Below are 20,315 nucleotides of genomic sequence, written 5' to 3'. Positions count from 1 at the left end.
ATTTCAATAGTAAGTTTAGGAAGGAGGAGAAAAAAGTAAAAGACATAAATATTTTAAAAAGGGCTGGGGGGAGTGGTTCCGTTCTTGCCAACATATCTGTCCTGCACAAACTGTTGGATATTCCAGGGGTATGAGTGAGTACTCCTCCTTCAATCCCTAAAAAGCAGCTTTGCTTGCTGACAAGGAAGTACGGCAGCTGGGCTGTGGCAGTAAGTGGTGTATTTTCCCCAGCTTCTCTTGAGAGATCATCCTGAGTTTTTCATCCCTTAAGCTCTTGCGTTCTTGGCAAACACTCTCTCATGGTCATACACCAATACTGCTACCAGGTAAGTGCTTTCATGATCAAAAACTAGGTGCCTAAATGTGTGTTTAGTAAAAGTAACTTCCGAGGCTTTCCACCACACATTTTCCTGCGTTAGGGTCCAGCATCTGTCCCACTGGATTGGGGATCACCTCTCGTGCAGATGTTTGGGAGAATATGATTGCTTTGGGAAATGTACAGAGGTACCATATATAAGCTCTGCCCTCCTGTATCCTGCTATAAAGTGCATGCAGCCAGTCACTGGGGCTTCATAACCAGGTGTCTGACCAGCTTGTAAAAACTGACTTGGCTGTTTATGTAGCTACCACTGTTGGCGGTGCTTGCCCAAAGCCATGGTGCTCTGCAGGGTCCTGCCCAGAAAAGGGCCCTGCCTGTGTTAATTTGCACCCTAAACAGAAGTGTGCCTGGGAGGGTAAATGGGAGTCCCTGTCTCTCTTTGGCCTCGAACCAGTTCCCTAGGACATGGCTTGCTGTAAAATTCAGTGGCTCAGGAAAGACTGTGTTGCAGTCTCAAGGCTGCTTTGTCTCATGGGAGTTAGAAATGAAGCCATCTCCTTTCCAGAGTTGCTGTTTGCAGTGTTTTACAAATTAAAACTGCTAAGCCTACTGTTGAAGCATTTTGTTTTACAAATCACAAGGTCTGACTTTGAGTGTCCCTGGTACCCTCCAACTATCCATCAGCTGGTGTGGGGCCAGGGGTGCTCTGTCCTGATGCCCTTAGAGTCACCTTTGTGCCACCTGTGGCCAAAGGTGCTCTAGGCTGTGGTGTGTTGTGGCCACATGGCTTTTGCCTTTGGACAGAGGCTGCATCTAGCCCCCAAAACTACAGCAGGGAAAACAGCCTGTTTTTTGGTGCAAGTTGATTCCTGAGAGAGCTTCCCAGACCTAGGTAGAGGGGCATCCCCCATGGTAATTGGTTTGCCATCTGGTTAAAGATGTAGGTAGGCAGTGTTGCAAGTGTAGGTCATGACTGTGTGCTGTTCTAGCCCAAACTGCGAAAAACAGCTGTCAAATGAGTAAGACCAGCAAGGGAAGGTTTTGCTGCTTTGTTCTTAGGCCATTTTGGGGGAGGGAGGGAGGAGTGAAGAAGTTGGGCTTGATCCATTGCAGGCTGCCTGCATTCCTTCTGCAGGGTGGGTGCTTACAGCACAATTCCCTTATGCTCTCTTATCAGAAATGGAAAGGTGTTTTATTACTGGGTTGCTGCTGGCTGCTCACCAAGCACCTCTGAGACAGGAATTGTCACTCAAGCTAAATTAGAGAGTCCTTGAGTACCTACAGGGGAAGGAAAAACAAGTTGTCAGGAACTGAATCCAGAACTCCTGACATTCAGAGCTGCCTGGATGACATCAGCATTTCCCCCTCCTCTAATAAAGTGCCTCTCTTGCAGATGAAACTTGGGTTTCTAGAGCTGCCCAAAGGAGTTAGGCACCCAGCTTCTTTAGACTGAGACACCTAATGTCAGAATTCAGGATTTCTGTGATTTCTTCTGATGCTGTCACTAGTTCTTTGTATGCTCTTGGGCATAACTTGTGTTAAGTATCCTACTCCATGCAGTAATCCCCTCTCACAGCTCAATGATGCTGCAGACTGTAGAGAAGATGTACAGTTGTTCAAGTTTGGATGTAACAAATTGTGTAGGCCAGAGCAGTGTTATTGCTGCAGGTGTTAAGGTATCTTCTGATGTGGCAAGGCCATGGGAGCCCTGTTTTGGGCTCCACCTTCAAATCAAGGGGTTGTGCTAGCATGGTGGTGGTGCACAGGCTCTGTTGTGTTTGCCATGTGAGGTCCCCAAGGGCCGCTAGGGTGAGCTACTGGGGGGGCTGGGGAGAGGTCCCCGTGGGTCACATCACTTGCAGACCAGCCCCATAGACAGCCTACAGCAGGGCAGGGGCTGCCTTCTCTCAGGCACTGTTTTTTGAAGCAGCCCTTAACATGAATATAATATAAGGGCTTTGTTTTGTGGGAATTGTAATCTATGGCTTCCGCTTTCCTTTGGGGTGGGAATGTATGGACCTGGCAAGGAAGTAGCTGATTTGGCAGCTCAGCAAGCCTTGGCTGAGAATGGAAACAGATCCCATGGTCTGCATCAAGGTTTGGGCTGGGAAGGGACAGGGTCTGACTGTGCACCACAGGTCTAGCAGTGTGGCGGTGCAGTCAGATGTTAATGTGTGGGATGCCTATAGTATTGTAGAGACTTGGACATCTTATATTCTGCCTGTTGTAGCCCCACCAGAGCTTACATTTATCCTCTCATGGGAAGGGACACTGACCTGATTTCCCTTGAGCCATCATTTTGTCTCATCTCATTCTGCGTGTTGTGGAGCTGGTACCTGCCAGAAGGGTGTATCATGGAAGAAGCATTTTCCTAAGGGGAAAAAAGTTAAAGATTTTGTGTGTTTTCCCACAATTTTAAATTTTAGGATAATTGGGAAAATGCATATTTATAGCATTATGTCAACAATTATTAATAAATATTGTTGCAGAAAACAGTATTTTCTGCCAAAAAAAAATTCACTCAAACATATTTTACTTACCTATGTGTTTGTCAAAATCAGCAAAATTTGTCAAAATGAACAATAACTGCCGGGGCTGAAGGAGAGGGAGAACTGCATGTAGAGAAGGAAGATGTGGGGTTATGTGGATGGTCTGTGGAGGGAATTCATTAACATCCCTTGAGAGGGGGCTGGATGGGTCCCTGCCAAATTCTCTGTCATCACAGAGCCTCTGTGGCAGGCAGAGAAATCCCACCCTCCACCCAAAAATGTCCTGCCTCCAGGCATTGTCTAGTCCCAAGCTTTTGAGGCAGTTATTTAAATACTTGTGGCTTTGAAGTGCTTGTTCTTGATAACCCCCAGTGAACTTCTTTCATAAACCAGCCCTGACTTTGACCCACATCCCTGAACCACAAGAAACACCACCTGATGTCTGTCTGCAGCATGCAAGTAGCCTGGAAATGGCACATGTGGATCCCATGGCTGTGGATGGCTTGTCTAGCTGCTTTTCCCTCCTGGAGGCACAAGAACCCTCTGCTGGTGGTGGGTGCCCTGTGGCTGTGACAGCTGAAGCGTGATGCATTGTTGGAGCACAGATAGGAATTTTATGAACGTTGGCTATCAGGCTTTCTGTGCATTTGGTGAGTAGCTTAATAGCACAGGATAAATACCCAGGGACAACATCTATCATCATGACAAACCCTCTCTGAACTCCTTCAGACCCACGTTCTCTGTGAGCAACATTGGGCTCCTATTACAATTCAATTCCATGCTCAGCCCTTGATCTGTTTTCAATTTGCTGATAATGATGTCATTTATTTCTTGGTCCGGGTGCAATTGCAAATCAAGTTGGCTCCCTGCAATCGTGTTGCTCTGTCTCTTCCTTTGGTGATACGCTCCTCTGAGCAGCATTTTGATCTCACTTGCATACATACATGTGCAGTGAAAGGAGCATTATATTCCAGAAGGGATGATTTTTGTTTATTTCAAGACAGCTTCCCCATTCCCTGCTAATATGGTTGATTATGGTGTTCGCTATGTGCCAAGTCTGGATTCGGAACAGAGCTCAGGCAGCACTAGGATTGAAAGGCCTTTGGCAGGGGGGCTTGGAAAAGGCTGCTGGAACAATTAAAGCAAGAGTGAAGCAAAGGCAAGGGTCAGATTTTCTTCATGCATGCAGCAGTTGAGTGAAATCAGGAATTGATCCCCAGGGACTGGGGCTAGGGACTGCATTTACATTCAGGAGCACCTCTCCCCACCCCAGCTGCAGCAGAGGGGTGCTGTGCCTCACCCTGTTACTGCCTGCAAGGGTTTGAGCCCCTCTGGGATGCGAGAGAGACAGCGGATGGGTCTGGTATTTCCACCCCAAGAATGCTGGGAGTGAAGATGGGTTTAGCAGTGGTACGGAGCCTGCGGGACATGCCAGGGTGGAGGGAGACACCAGTATCTTCTGCTATGTGAATGCCTGAGACAAATATCCCAATGGCTTGTGGCTGGGCTGCGCAGGGAGGAATCCCCAAGAAAGGGCACCAAGCTATCCAATTGTCACCTGGTATGATGTAAAAAGGTTGTGATTCTTCTCTAATACAAGCATGTGCTCTGTTTCCCCAGGTTTACAGCACCTTGTAGCTCCTGCTGTCTCCAAGCTCAGACATGATTTGCTGCTTGCTGCCATTCCTAAGCCTTTGCCAGTGCTACTGCTTCCAGGTCCTGCTCTCCTAGAGCAGATCTTTGTTTCAGGTTATTTTCCCCAAATTAATTTGCTTGCTTTTTCCACAGTCTGGCTCTTTGCTTGTTCTAGTATGCTCAGAGCGTGTTTTAAAATCTCTCTAAATGCCCTTGTGTTTTCTATGTCTCCCCTAACTGGTAACACCTCTGAATTAAGTTTCACCTGTGAGTTTATTTGCTATTTGTTTTTATTACCTAAAGGATGCAGCATTTTTATGGTGACAGAATAAATACATAAAGGCGGATTCCAGGAGCACAGTGTAAACTAACAAACTTTGGAGGGTGCTTTGGAGTTATCTGCAGGGCTGGGCAAGAAACCTGGATATCTAGTGATTGCTAATGGGCCCAAATGTGCACGAGGCAGAGGGTGTCCAAACATTTGAAGACACTCAAATTCCTGTCAGCTCCTTCTTCCAGAGCAGGACTGAATCCAAAAGGACAACATTTTTCTGGAAAGAAATTTTAGCAAAGATCCTTATTATTGAACTAAGAAATGGGCTGCAGAAATGTAAATGTAACTCACCGTAATAAAATATTGCAAACATTTTTTTTCCACTTTGCATGTGGCATTGGGAGTCCAATGGCTCTGAGAAGCTTGGTATTCGGGGCCAAACTGTGGTATCTTATGGGCATAGAGGAAAGTGTGCATTCAAATTAATTTGCATGCTTGTTATCTATTTATCAGTTTTCATCTGCTAAACACATACTAATTTGATTTGCGCTCAGCAACAAAGGAAGGTGCAGGTAACCCAAGGATGAAATTTTGTCCCTTGTTAAGGTCAATTTAGCCTCTCTAAAGCTGAAGAAGCCAGAGGTGTTAAGTCTTTCCTGGGGCTAATGTTAATATGAAAAATCATAGATTCATTATAGTCTTGTAGTGCTGGAATGGGCCTGTAGAAATCTTCATCACTCTGCACTTAGGCAGGAGAATTATTTCTAGACAATGCTTATGGTTGTTTGCCTGACTTCTTACAAAAAGCCCTCCCTAGGTAACCTGCTGCAATGTTTAACTATGCTGATAGTCAGAAAGCTTTCTTAACATCCGCTTTAAAACTACCTTGCCTTGAGTAAAACTGATTTTTTTCCTCTTACTTTTAGCGAACATGGAGAGCAATCGATCCTCATCTTCCTGACCTTTTAAATGTGAGAAGATTGCTATTACATCTCTCAGTCTTCTCTTTTGTAGACTAAACAAATCTACTTCCTTCATCTGTTCTTCCTGGGCCATATTTTCTATACCTCATTCATTCTTATTACTGTCCTTTGGACTTTTTCCAGTTCTCTACATCTCTCTTTAATTGCGGTGCCCCAAAATGAATACTGTATTCCAGAAGAGTGAAATCATTGGTCTTGTGTTATATACACATAAGACTTGTGATAATACATCTTAGAAAGAAATTTGTCTTGTTTGCAATGGCATCACACTGTTGACTCATTGAGTTTGACTTGATCATTTTATGCTGTGCTGTTCCTGTTCAGTCAGTGCATAGCTCATCATTCTCTCTCCTGTTTCTGCACTTGATTTCCCCTTATAATGGTAATGCTTTGTACTTGAACTTACCAAATTTCATGTTGGTTAGGACCATCTCTCCAATTATCAAGGCTGTTTTTTATTCTGATCCTTCCTTTCCAAGGAGTGTCAGCTTCTTTCAATTTATGATCCTTTGCAGAGTTTATAAGTGAGTTCTTCTGGCTGATATTCAGAAAGCTAGGACAGAGCTGTTTGTTCAGCAGGGACTAGGAAAATGGTTGAGATTTATAATGGGGAAAAAAAAAATTGTATATTTTTTTTCCCCACCCATTTGTATGTGAACATTTAAGCAGCTTCTGGTTGTGGTGTTCTTTCATTCCTGAATTATCAAAAATATTGGCTTTTTTCAGCTGCATGTTGCAGTTGTATACTACAGGCACCTTGAAAAAAATGTACGAGTGCTCATATCTTAATGCTATTTCCTCAAAGAGTTCTTGCTTTTCTAGTCCTGTTTGTAGTAGAGATGTATTGACTTTCCAGGCCCAAAACGAGATCAGTTTTCCATATTATTTCTATTTAGGGAAAAGATTTATTCTTTATTTGAGAAGAAGTTACTGCAAAGGCGTTCCCTCAGCCATAAGAGAAGAGACTTAGGGACTGTGGTCTGCAATAAGAACTCCATCCAGATCTGCAACTTGGCAGTTTTCGTTTCTCTTGCCCACTGAAAGTTCATAGGGAGTATCTGCCCCAGGAAAAATCCAATTCCCTGAAGTCTGCCCTCCTGTGTGTCACAGATTTCTTTGTGTGCATCCACCTAGTATCACTTCCTCCTCCTCTTACTCTCTCTTGGTTCCATACTAATAATGCTTCTTCCTAGGCTGTGCATTTATTTAGCAGAAGATAATGGAGTTCACAAAAATACTGGAGAAGTGGGAAGATACTTAATGTTGTCAAGTGAAGGAAAAAGGATTTCCTTGTTCTTATACTTACAAATCGCTCGTTACAAGCAAAGTTGCTCCGGCAGGCTCCATTCCTGCAGCATATTTCCCTGGCGGCATGCTGACAGATACTGCTCCAACCAGCAATTCTAGCAATGTCCCTGTCTGTCCAGCTGTCAGAGGACTACTTGAGTATTTTCAGTAAATCAGCTTTAATAGTCTCACCATTTCATCTGTGTAAGGTCATTAGTCCCCAGGTAACTATTGAGACAAACTGTAATCACCTCCTGTCTGCTGCACCATAAATCCTTATATTCACTCACATGTCTGCACTGGAGCCAGTCTGCATCTTTCCCATGATGCGGTGATCAACTGCTGGATCAAATCATGTGGGGAACAGTCAGCTCTCCAGTACTTCTGAGAGAGGATGTCTTTTCTGAAAGCTACACCCTCCCACCTAGATTTTGTTTGCCTAGACGTAGCAGTTGCTGGAGAAAGCCTTCTGACCAGGATGTCAGTGTAGTGTAAGGAACAGAACAGTCCCCAATGGCTTTACTATCTGTGGACCTGTTACAGACCCTTATGATCCAGGTCAAAGAGTATTTAGGGTCTGCAAAGCCTGCTGAAGCCCAGCTTGCTGGCAGTAAGCTCTGGTTTCCCAGCTTTCTGCCATGCCATGGCTGAGGGTGAACGGCAGCTGAGGGTGGTGGGGCTGGTTGGTTGGGGTGATTCCCTGGCCAGCGTTGAGCCACAGTGCATCCCCAGCTGCTCTGGGGAAGAGGTGGTTTTCCTTGATTTCTGCTTGCACAACAGTAAAACTGCCATCTGCCAGGGAGGCATGGTAGTGATTTTTAGCCTCTGGGCTAGGCAGCCAGCTGTGAAGGGATATGTAAGCTGCTGTATTTAAGAGGATGGAGGAAGCTCTGGTGTACTAGAGGCAGAGGCTGCCCTGTAAATCTAGGAGAGCTGTGTGCTGTCAGAGGCCCTATGTGCTGCTCTTCTCTCTTGAGTATTTCCCTCTCTGCAGTTTTTGCATTCCCAAACATGCTTTCCAGGAAGGACTCGCTTGCTCCTCTGCTGTGGCAAAGCAAAAGGGGGTTTCTTGTCTCACCTCTGGGGCAGACCTGAGTTCTTACACTTTGATAAGTCTTTATTTGCTTTCCTGGTTTGACCTTATGTGCTGCCTGTGTCCAGCCATGTACTCTTGCTTCTCTCTGCAGGGGAAAGGATGCTGTCTCCTGCTATGTCTCTGCAGCACCTGGCACACAGGGTTTCCAGCCTGCAACAGGACCCTAAACCATTACAGTGGCCCCAGATTTTCTACTGAGCTGATGGGATTTCAGCACTCCCCTTCCCCAGGAAAATCCCTCATCCTACCCACAGAGTAGCTTATGGCCGTTTGAGATGAGACTCTGGGGGAGCAGAGGTAACCCCTCTGCTCAGCGAAATGAGGTGCAAAGCTGACTGCAGCAGTTCTTGCCTGCCTGCTTTTGATCACTCAGTGGGCCCACCTGGATTTTCCCCAGAAACACTGATGTGAGCTCTTTGCTTCACCCTAGCTAAGCCAAACAATGTTGGGATTTCTGTAGTGCTAAGTTTTCTTTCTCTTAATCATTTGTATGAATACTTTAAAAGCCGCAGTGACATGGGTTGGGTGGAGGCCAGATGGTTGGGATCCTTGCAGAGCAGCTCCCCTCTGTATGACACTGCACAGGGAGACCTGAGAGGTAGGTGGCAGGAGCAAGGACAGATGGAGCTCAAGCATTTCCCTGCTCCCAGGGTCCTTCTTGCCATGAAGTCTTTCCTCCTCCCCCAGGACCATGCTTGGACCATTCTCAGGTCATTTGCCTTCCCTTGGATCATTGTCCACAAGTTTTTCTCCATCCCATGGCTCCTGGAGAGAAGTCCCTTGTCCCCACAGTGAGAGTTGAGGGAGGGAGGCAGCTGAATGAGATGTTCTACCTTGGTTCCCAGAGGTTTTGTTTGTGATGCACCCTGGATATAGCTGATGCTCAGACTTAGTAGGGCAACTCTGGAGTCTTGGAAAACGCTTTAATTTGTTGGTTGGATATCAGATGTTAAATTTGGTGGTAGTCATCTTTATATAAAGTTTAAATGGTCTCTGGAGTACAGATGGGCCTCTCCTGCCAGAGGGTCCTCATCACCACAGCTTTGGTTCCTTCTTTCTGGTCCCATGGATCTTGAATTTTTCATGCTCTGTTGCAGCCTTCAATAGAAATGACAAGTGCCCCAATTCATCTCTGTGTGCATTCACACTTGTCAGCCTAAGGAGGGTATGGTCATCTCAGCCAGACTGTGTGACGCGCAAACCAGCCCACCGCTCATCCCAGCTGGAACTACCCACTCACAGAAGCAGCTGAACAAACCCACTTTTGTCTCCTAATATGTGAAAGAAGGGCACCTGTTAGAATGAGGGTCTGGTAAACAGAAAACAAAACTTCTTTCCAGACAGTTTCCTCAGAGTGCAAAACTCAGTCACTTGCTCTCTCTCACTGTGCTGAGCAAGTGCAGGAAAGACCTTACCTTAACATCATTTTTGGACTTGCTGTTAAAACAGCAGTCAATGCACCACATTGGAAAGCCACTGGACTCTCTCGGATACCTCCACAAAGTTGTATGATGCTGGAAAAATTCAGCAAAATCTCAGGGTAGCAAGATGCCTTGTCCTCAGGCAAGCCAAAGAGGGCAGAGCTGGGAACACCTGCCCTGGCTACCCTGCAGGTCACAGTTGCCCTCAGTTCTCTCCCTGTGCAAGTACAAACAAGGCACCTCCCTTCAAGTGATCCTGTGTGATGTATTTGTCTGGCTATGTTGTCTGGTTTTGCCTTCTCAAATGGCAGTGGTGTTTGGTTGTCTGCTGGACTTGATTGACAAGTGGAGGGAAGACAGTGCAGGATGGTGCTACCTTTGTAACTTGTGTTCAGGGATGTCTTGGCTCACGCACAGCTGAGAAAGCTCATGTTGCCCCAGTGACTGAGCTACTCCTTCTTAGCTCTTCCTCCCCCTTCAAGGGTAGAGCAACGCAGGCAGCTCCCTTTCCCTGCCAAGGAACATCCATACTGGGATTTGTATGTGAGAAGCAATTGTTATCTGCCCTGCCTAATCGCTGCAAACCACATGCATTTGGAGGCACCTAGGGCTGGGGGAGCCTGTTGTACAAGTCAAGATGAATTAGGAGGATGGCAGGATGATCTCTGTACATAATAAGGAGAAAGACACAGGCTGGGAAACATTGGACAAATGAAAAAAGGGAGCAATCAAGGAGAAAAGCTAGTTCTGGGCAGAGATACTTGGCTTGGCTGCCTTCCTTGTGGGCTTGTTCCATTCACGTTTGGATATTCAGCAAAAGCTGTCTTTGCAGGGGTAAAGAGATAAGCAGAAATGTACTGATGTTTAGTTTAGAAGTAGCAGAGCTCCAGGTTTCAAGTGCTTTCTGGCTGGCTTCCTCCTCCCCTCTCAATGAAATACTCTGGCTTTTCTGTACCAAAAATACGTGAGTGAGCCTGGGACATGCCTGGGTTCCCTGTGCACATGTGATTCTGCTCCCCTCCTCTGATTTCATCCAGATGTCTTTATTATTATTATTAAACTATGCTGCTCTTAATAACTTGGAAGTAGGATTGCTCCTCTGAACAGCAACTGGATGCAAACCCAGCACTACATTTAGTCTGAAGTGCTGCCTTCTTTCTTTACTTATTTACCATCCTAGTATTAAAAGATGCATTCTCAAAAATAGGATGATAGGAACCTTTTTTTGCCTCTCTGAGCTGACACCTGAAGGTTGCTCAACTTATAGTAATAGTGCTCTGTATTGTTATGAAAAAAGTCACTAAGAGCAAAGTCCTTACAAATGGGTTGGCTGGCTGGTGGGGCCAATGTGCTGATTTTGCTGAGTTGAGGTCAGAGTATTTGCCATCTCACAGAAGTGAACATTGTCTTTAATTGCCCTTCTTGGTTTGCAGTATGCACACAGGAATTTGACTTCACTCAGTGTGCAGAGGTTCATTGTCTGGTCCTCAGCACAAGCAGCAAATATGCTTACATGTTTCTTCTTAAATATCAGTTTCACTGACTGCAAAAGGCTGCTGAGTTTATATTGCAAGTTTTAGGGCATGACTGGAGGGATGCCACCTCTTTGAAAGAGACATTATCTGTCCCTGGAAGTTTTGCTGCAGAAGGAATGCTGCTGGATTCATTGCCTTGCCAAGAAGCCCAAATGTTGCACCTTTGTCTGAAGTCATGAGGGGAGGGAGAATGTAATTGGCAGTTTAGTTTTGTGGATGCGACCTCTCCATGTCATATCTGACATAGGCCCAATGTTTGGCATTGGTTACACTACTGTTTTCAAACTTTGGAGATGTATTTAGATGCTTAAATTAGAGACCCTACTGTTCAGTTGTATGGACCATCTGCAATTCCCTTTGACTATAGGCTGGTATCTTGAAGTCTGGGGGCCTACATGACAGTGATCATCTGCTGCCAATCAATATGGAGAAACCAAACATGAGCCAAGTCTCTAGGAACTGTACTGTGTGGTGCTATGAGAAGTGGACTTGATGTTCCAGCAAGTCCTTTCCAGGCCTGCATTCCTTTGGTTTTGAAGCTGGAAACATGAAACAGTGATTTCTGAGGACCCTATTAGCTTTGGCTTTAAATGGTAGCACATATCTCCTGAGAACCATTCATGACATGAAAAGCCTTTCTTTTTTCTTAATGATAAAACCTAAACACTGTGCTCAACAGTGATTTAATGAGCAGAATATTCCTGTTGTCAGGGTCTGATGCTAATAATAGACAGATGGCTGGCAGTTCGAAAAGCAGTCAACACAAAATATTTTCTATATAAAACCCAAACCATGTTAACTTGAAAAAAATTGAAGTGCTTATTCCAGGGTCAGATTGTAAATGAATTGGCAGTAAATACAACCTGCTGACAAGATGTATTTATATTGCAAAAGTCTTGAAAACACATACAGCATAAAATGGTGCATCTGATGTTGAGTGAGTTACATGCATTGAAAAAAGGAGGTGGGAAGAGGGAGCTTGATGGAGGGTAGGAGCAAACCAGTGATGGGAAACAGCAGAACCAGCAAAAAGGGAGAGGTGAAGATGAAATTTGCTGGCCTGTTTTGTTTCTAAGAGACAGTTCTGCCAAACTCAGAATTAGGTAATAGTTATACTCAGTGTTCTGCATTGTTTTGAAAAAGTCATTAAGAGCACAATCCTTATAGGTGGGTTGGTTGGCTGGTGGGACCAGTTGCACAATTGAGTAGTGTTAGATGTCCATTGATGTCCCCGGTATTTCTTCATCGGAGTAACCAGTTCAGCCAGATTGATAACAGTGATGTCAGAGTCTGTGTTCTGGGGAAGCTGAAGGAGAAGTTGCATCTTGAGGCGTTTCTAAATTATGGTGGGTTTGGGTCATTTATATATACCAGCTCTTTCTCAGGGCTAGTTCTCAGTCCTCTGTTCATTCCTGGCAAACCCAAATCCTGGATTTCTCTGAGCTCTGAGGCTGAGATGTAAGAGCACAATCTCAGTGGGGAGCCTAGAGACTTAACTGCTCTAGATCTAGACTAGCAGGAGTTCCCACAAGAGCAGAAAGTTCCCTGGCATTTTCCACTGCTACTTACTGCCTGAAGGCATGAAAAACATGCAGGGTGTGCATTATAGCCCTTCATCAGAGATGTGTCCTGCTGTCTAATAGTGGTGATAAAGCAGTCCCACATGATGACAGTTTCATTAAACCATTCTCCAGATAAGCAGTGGAGAAAAGGCCCAGCAATTTGAAGAAATGTTCTGTTCTTGCATATGAGAAAAGGACAGGAGCTTTTCATTGCCACAGAAAGCTCAGGGTGTAAAGTGTAATACACTAGAGCAACTTCAGGGCTGCTTTTGGGGATAAGAACTATTGACTGGCCCGCACACTGGGGAAGGAACAGTGGAAAATACCTTATTGGAAAATGCTGTTTGAGGCAGAGCAAGAGATACTGATACCTACCTGGATTTATTAAACAAGTAAACAGTCTGTGCAATAGCACTGCCTTGCTTGCAACCATATGAAGGGATAATGAAGAACCACAAGAAAGACTTACAAAAATACAAAGCAAGCAGCTTATGGAAGACCTGCAAGCAGGCTCTTACAAAGAGTATTTGTGCAGTAGAGTATTATTTGTCGGCATCTGATGAAGAAAAACTTTCCATTCTGAAAATAATAGCAATGATTAATCCTGAAAAGAAAAAGGTTTCAAATGTAGTCAATGCAAAAAATTCAGTGATTCTTTATTCTAGAGAAGGTGGAAAGAATCTGTGAGCTTAGTAACATCACTGGAGATCAAGAACTGCAAAACAATGGCATGCTGTACCTGCTAAAGATTCGATTTTTAAATTAACCTGAGTGTGATGAAAGCATGCGATCTATTGAGAACCTTTCAGAAGAGTCACTGTAACTGTAGTGTAGTTTGGAGGAAGATAGGCAGTCTCTGGCCTGCCAAGCAAAATAGTTACTTCTTAGTTTACAGTGAAAACCTCCAGTTTAACAAGGGAGCTATGATTATTTCTGCTATAACCTAGTAATGCAGATTAAAAGGTAAAGTAGACACAGCTTTGTGGTCCTAAATCTAGTCCTTTCAGGTTAGCTAGAGTTTCTGCAAGCAATTACAAGCTGCCCATCCCAGAGACACCTGGTAGAGCCTATATGTAGCTTACAGTATTGAGCAGCTACTAAAGGGAGAGTTTGGAGACATATCCTGCCTTCAACCATATATCTATTTACATGTATTCTTTGATCCACAGATCAGCTTTGGCAAGTTTTTTTGACCTCTAAATGCTTCCACTTTTTTTTCTTACAAATATGCAGCATGAAATATACAAAAATAGGCCAATTGGTAGAGGCATTTCCATCTTGAATGTAGGTTGTGCAGTAATGCAGTGCATCTGCAAGGCTTCCTTGTGCCCATTTGGATTTCTGGTTAGTGGTAACTGACCACAGCTGGGAACAGGCTTTTCCTAGCTCCTGTACTGTCACACATTTCCAGAGTCTAGTCATACAGTTAGGAAGTAAAACATAAATTACAGCTGAGGCAGAGAGCAATTGACAGGTATGGGGAAAAGGGAGAAAGGACCTATTGTGTGAGAAGCAGACAGCTCTGCTGACCTGAAAATATATTATTCTATGGAAGCGCAAACTAGAGGGGCTGTGGAATTTGTTCTCAATTCACCATGAAAACCCTGTGCTGGGGCGACCATCCATTTGATGCGGGTGGTCCTTAATGCATGTCATAATTTACACTTAAGGCATATACGATCCCTTGAAATTCCCTTCTTAGGAGGACCATAAAAACAGTGTTGCATATGGAGCTCACTGGAGGTTTCTGCAAAGCTCCCCCATTGTCAGACATAAACACATCCTATTATTCTAGCTTAGGTCAGAGTTCAATGACTCCCCAAAGCTTATTTCAGTTCTAAGCTGATCCCACTGCTGTCCGGGTGGGCAAAATAGAAGTGTTTCCAACACAGCTACTTTCCTCTGGCTGGTCTGCTCCGCTATCGGAAGCAAACCCAACTCTTCAGGCTGTAGGTTAATTCACAGCTTATCAGTGAAATCACCCTTGCTCATTCTCAGGCTGTTTTCTGAAGGATTTTGCAAGGATTAATGAAGTTTCCTCTTCTCTGTATAGGAGATCCTAGGACTATCATTAGCCTCATCTTCAGGAACAGGAATTGGAAGTTAAAAGACTTCATGCAGGGAATCCTTGTTAGCACAAGAAATAGATCACAGATGTGCCTTTGCCTGTCTGCTGCAAAGGTAGAGCCTGGCCCCTCACTGCACCCCATGGGGCTTGGCCCCCTGCTCAGACGCAGATGTCAATGCCATGCTCCTGCTCCTGCACAGACGCTGCCAGAGGGGCTCGCTGCTGGGCTGGGGGGCCTGCCCCCCTCCCCTGGGGCACCATCCCGATCCCGTCTCTGGCAGGGAGGGCAGCAGCAAGCAGCCAGGGTGAATGGCAATGTATTCAGTCTGTGCAAGGTGGCAGTTTTCTAGATGGAAGCTATTCCTCGCTCCCTGAATGCCAAATGCACTTCCCAGGGCCATTTGTTTCTTGCTTGTGAGCACAGGAGGCATTCGGTTTGGGGAACTCCCCAAAGCGGTTCTTCCAGAAAAGACCCTGCTGCCTTTGGTGCCAGTGACCCAAGGGCTGTCAGTGCCCAGGGCAGGGGGTCACGGATGGAGAGTGAGGAAACCCTTCCTCTGCTGAAACGAATGAGATGGACGTGCAGAAGGGTTTGCACTTGGACTAGAGGTCTGGGCTGTACGAGCTGGGGAGAAGTCACTGCATCGCGCCCAGGGAAATTAATGGTAAAGGTTTTACTTTGTACCTCATCTCAGCTGGCAGGAGGTAACGCCACCTCTTTGGACTACGTGGCTCTGTGGTATGAGGGATGGCTCCATGAGAGCAGGTGAGAAACATTTTGTCCATGGCTGCAGTTCAGAGACTTCAGAGCCAAATAAACCAATGTAGGAAAAATAGAGAAAAATCTAACCACAGAATGTAAACAGAATAAAAAATGCTTCTTGTTAGGCGTCTTATAATAACTGGACCAGGTGCCTGCGGAGAAAACCAAGCTATTTGACCTAAAATTGCAATATGCATCAATATTTGTTTCTCCTTTTTATTCTTCTGTCTCCTAGAATCAGGCAGTTTGTATCCTTAGATGTGGTCGGCAATAGGCCGCAATGGCAACTCAAATTGACAGATCATATGGCTGAATCTGGCCCTCGGTGGTATTTTATCTCTGCCGGAGCTTAACAGAGAGAAAATAACAGGGACGAGGAATGGACACACACAGCCTCTTTCCCTCCTGTGGCCTTCCGGGGGGGGCTTTCCGTGCTAAACTCATGACCAACAGGCTGCTTCCCCCCTCTGAAATATTGCCCATTCCCTTCACCAGAAGTTTCCTGTGCTGACTGAAATATTAAAAGGGCCAAACAACGTGGGGGGAAGTTTGTTTATTTGTAGGGTCGCATATTCATGCCTGGTTTAGGCCCATCCCGCTGAGGAATTTCAGCTATTTTGCTGGAAAGCTGGGTGGGGGTTATGGTCCTGGTGGGAAGTGGGGGCTTGTGGTGATGCCTGCAATGGGAGTCGGGCCTGGCCAGCTGATGGTGTCCCCGTAATACAAACAGGGGCTGGTGGGGAAGAGAGACCGGGTGGGAACTGGGCTGTGCCCTCAGAAACCCGCTGCTGAAGGGGGCGAATTGAGCCCAGGCCCGTGGCCACTGCAGGAGTACGCAGTTGCCCATTCAGCCTCCAGCCCCTCGGTAGCACCTGGGGGGTCTCCAGGTGTCGTGGTTTCAGCCCAGCCGGTAACAAAGGACCACGCAGCCGCTCGCTCACTCCTCCCGCCCCCCTCCGGTGGGATAGGGAGGAGATGGAGGAGAGAAAAGGAAAAAAACCTGGAACCTCGAGGTTTTAGATAAGGGCAGTTTACTGGGACAACACAAAAAAAGGTTACAACAACAACAACAACGGTACTAATGAAAGAATATACGAAAAGAGTGATGCACAGTGCAACTGCTCACCACCCAGAACCCGACGCTCCGCCACTTCCCCCACCGAAAGTCGAGCGGGCTCCCCCCGGCCCGCTCCCCATTTATATACTGAGCATGATGTCACATGGTATGGAATAGCTCCTTGGCTAGTTCAGGTCGGCTGCCCCAGCTATGCCCCCCCACCTCCCAGGTTCCTGTAAAAATTAACTCTATCCCAGCTGAACCCAGGACACCAGGGAGATTTGTTTTCCATTTGAAGGCCCCAGACCTGGCCTCCACTGGAAACTCTTTGGGAGCCTCCTTGCAGAGGGAGGCTGTGCTGGGACCTCCCTTCCCCACCGTGAGGGCCTTCAGCCACAGGCCGCAAGGAGGTGGTGTGCGAGAAGGAAAAGCAAGCGAGCTGCTTGCATCCTGGGGCAATTATTTTTAAAGCCGGTGCAGCAGTAATTAATGCTCAGCTTGGCAGCTGGGCCTCTCTCCGGAAGCCTGGCTGATGCAGGCTCCTACGGAGCACGTCCTCGTGCCCTTCCCTTGCGGTGAGGAGCAGTGGCTCCCCAACGGTGGCAGCCGCAGTGCGACCATCGCTCACGGCGTGGGGAACGACGGCAGCAGCGGCTGTCCTGGTGCCTGCTGTTAGGAAGTCTTCGTCTAGATCTTGGGAAGCATCTGTGCTTCCTGCTGCTGTGGGGTTTCAATGTGGCTGCGTTGGGCAACAAAGCTATAAGTTCCATACTTGCCACCAGCCTCACCGCGAGCAGGGAAGTGGAGAAGATCGGCATGGACTGAATGTTGATTTGCAAAGCCCTTGGGAGCGTGGGGTGGCTCAGGCAGCTGTTTTTATCTCTGTAAGCAGTTGGCACAGCAAGCTGTATCAATCCATTGCAAAGAATGGTTCTTCTCCAGATCCGGAGGAAATACAGGCTTAAAGCATTGTCTTTAAATAGACTAGTTTAATAAAAATGGTAGCAGCAGAAAATTGCAGTGTGCATCAAAATTGTGATGACTGAAGCACGGGACCTGGCAAAGATCAATGTCCTTTTGTGGCAAAGGCTGTAGGGAACCTAATAAACTCGTAGCTGCTTCCCTCTAAAGCTGTAGAGACCGGTGTAGCTCATTATCCAGCGTAGTTCATTATTGTATGGGGTTTAGTACAGAACCAAACTGGGCTTTGCTGTGTTTCATGCTATGAAGTCGTGGTCCCAATGCAGACTGGACTGTGCAGATGTGCACCGAGTGGCTTACTGCTATGGCAGACGGTTCACTTGCCTCATGAGTTTGGGACTCCTTTGTCTACATGCTGGCCAGACTCGGGATGCTGAGGGTATTGGTTTTCCATATTCTTTTCTATTAGTATTATTTCAATGTTCTTTTTCTGTTGACAGTTTCTACAAAAAATGTTTTCATTAGAAAATGCCGTGACCCTTCCCAAATTTCTAATGTTGGATGACATTTGAGTTTGTGTGTGCTTTGCAATCAAAACCTTAAATGGTTCTTAAAAAAAAAAAAGAAAAAAAACCCCTAATATTTGAGAGGAGGTGGGTGTTTTCAAAAGAAAGATTAGCTGTTGCTTCTGAAAATTGATTTTCTGGCAAATGATTGTATTACAGCCATTTTTCATTAAAAAATAATCTGCTGACCAGCTGTAGCACATTCATGTTTCAAGAGGAAGAGGGAGACCTCCACATGCTGCAGTTTGCCTTGGACAGTCAGAAGGTGGGAGGGGAAACAGTAGTCCAGAGGTTTTCCCAAGCAGTGGTGCAGGCAGCACGTGGAGCAGTAGGCAGATCGGACGCCTGGGGCATCCCGCTGGGCTGACTGTGCGTGTGGCCTCACACTGAGCAGCTGCATCTAGCTCTGGCACCCCAATACGACACTCCTTGCCCCTGGAAGGCTGCAGGGACTCAAACCCCATAGCCTGCAGATGTAGGACAGAAGTGCCTATCTGGTCTGCCAGGCTGAAGTTGGGATGTCTGTACCTCCAGCGGGGGAAGTCTGGCGAAGAGGTTGAGAGATGTTAAGCCATGGCGAGGAAAAGCATAAATGCAGCACCTGAGCCCTCCAGTGACTCTTTGGAAATCACCATGACCACGCACAGGCTTGAAATTGTAGTACAGCCTGCAGACATGTGATGGAAGGTGGTGTAGAGGTGACTTTTGATGCACCATGGCACGAAAATAACTGCTGGCTGAGGGTGCAGAGGGCAGTGACACAGCTGTGAGAGCTCCTAAGAAATGTCTGACACCCAGGTGATACCTAGGCACTAAAAAGCAGCTGCAATCCCTGCAGCGTGCTGCCAGAGCTGAGCACTGCAGAATGTCCCATGATCTAGGCTGGAAGCTCATCAGGGTATGGTCAGTGCTACAGCAGTGAGGCTGGATAGTAAAGCTGGCAGCTTTCCGTTTTTTGAAGTTCTTGCTTTATGTTTGGTTTCTTTTTCTAGAGCGCTCTCTCCTTGTCTGTACGAATGAAAGTGAGCACGTGTAGCTAAGTATGCTAAGTGAAGGGCTGCTCCCCTGAGCATCCCAGAGCTCAGTGGATGCTCTGTCCAGTTTTTCCATGCAGGAATTTTCCTTGTTGCAGGCAGTGGGCTTTTAGCCTGCATTGTGAGCATCCTGGGCTCTTTGGGTTTGTGATAGAGCAACAGGCTTACAGAAGAAAAAAAATCCTGACCACTGCAGTTTTTCCTGATCACTTACAAACCAACAACCAGCTCCACCTCTATATCTTTGTAAGCTAACTTGTGTTTGCCCAGCACATTTTGTAATTAATTGCTGTGTCAACAGACTACTGAGTTCACAAAGCCAGTGGTTGTGCAGCCATTAGAAAGAGGAGTGAGGAAGCCAGTTTGTAAACTTGCTCTTTTTTGCTATCCTTTCTTAGAAACCAGAAGGGTATTTATTTCTGTTGTGTTTTTGCATGGAAAGGCAATGGGCATGGGTGGCTCATTGTAACTGTACAGGGGGTTGAACCAGTCTTGCCTTGGTGACCGTCTGCTAAACCTTAGCAAGCAGCAGGTGTGAGAGTTGGAGTTAAGGGAGCTGGACTCTGGGCTTGCAGCTAACAGCAAACAGTGCTAAGGCTTTAGCCCCATGTTCTCATCTGGACACAGCCTGCACCTTCAATGTGTGCAAAGTGCCAGGGGCTGGTAATGAGGGAGCACTGCCTGTTGACAGCCTACTACAGAAGGTACCATGTAATTCCAGTGTTGCGAGGGGTACAGTAGTAATGGTACTGACATAATACAAACAGTCATATTGCTGGATTGCGTTTTGCAACTGGGAAGATGTTCCACCACTTCTTTGTGACCTACTTATCAGACCAGTGAATCTATTAAAGGAGAGAAATGCTGAAATATGAGTGTGATAAAAGATGGGAAGCCATGCTGATGCTATTCCCCACACTTAGTTGCTCTCTGCAAATATTCCTGCAAGTAAAACTCAGACCACAAAAATGCTTGTAGAAAGCTCAGAGCTTCCTATCAGCACTCCCAGGAGTTTGTATCATGGCCAGTTGTCTCCTGTGCTGCTCGCTTTGCTGAGAGCGGGTGGGCACAAGTAAGTGGAGTTGAATCCAGCAATGTCACAGTAAGAATCGGTTTGCTTCCCATAGACCATTTTGCTACAGCAATCTTCTTGATGTTGTTGGTGGAGTATGCTGAGCAAATACGTGCCCTCTGGCTACATGCAGTGGTTGAGTGTTGGCATTGGACTACAGCATGAAATCAGGTGTTGACCTGCAGCCCACCTCCTGCTGTGGAGGCGTTCTGCCAGCAGTCCTTACTGGGTTA

The sequence above is a fragment of the Harpia harpyja genome, chromosome 10 (assembly GCF_026419915.1).
Source record: "Harpia harpyja isolate bHarHar1 chromosome 10, bHarHar1 primary haplotype, whole genome shotgun sequence".
Classification (NCBI taxonomy): Eukaryota; Metazoa; Chordata; class Aves; order Accipitriformes; family Accipitridae; genus Harpia; species Harpia harpyja.
Note: the sequence above shows the minus strand (reverse complement) of the source record.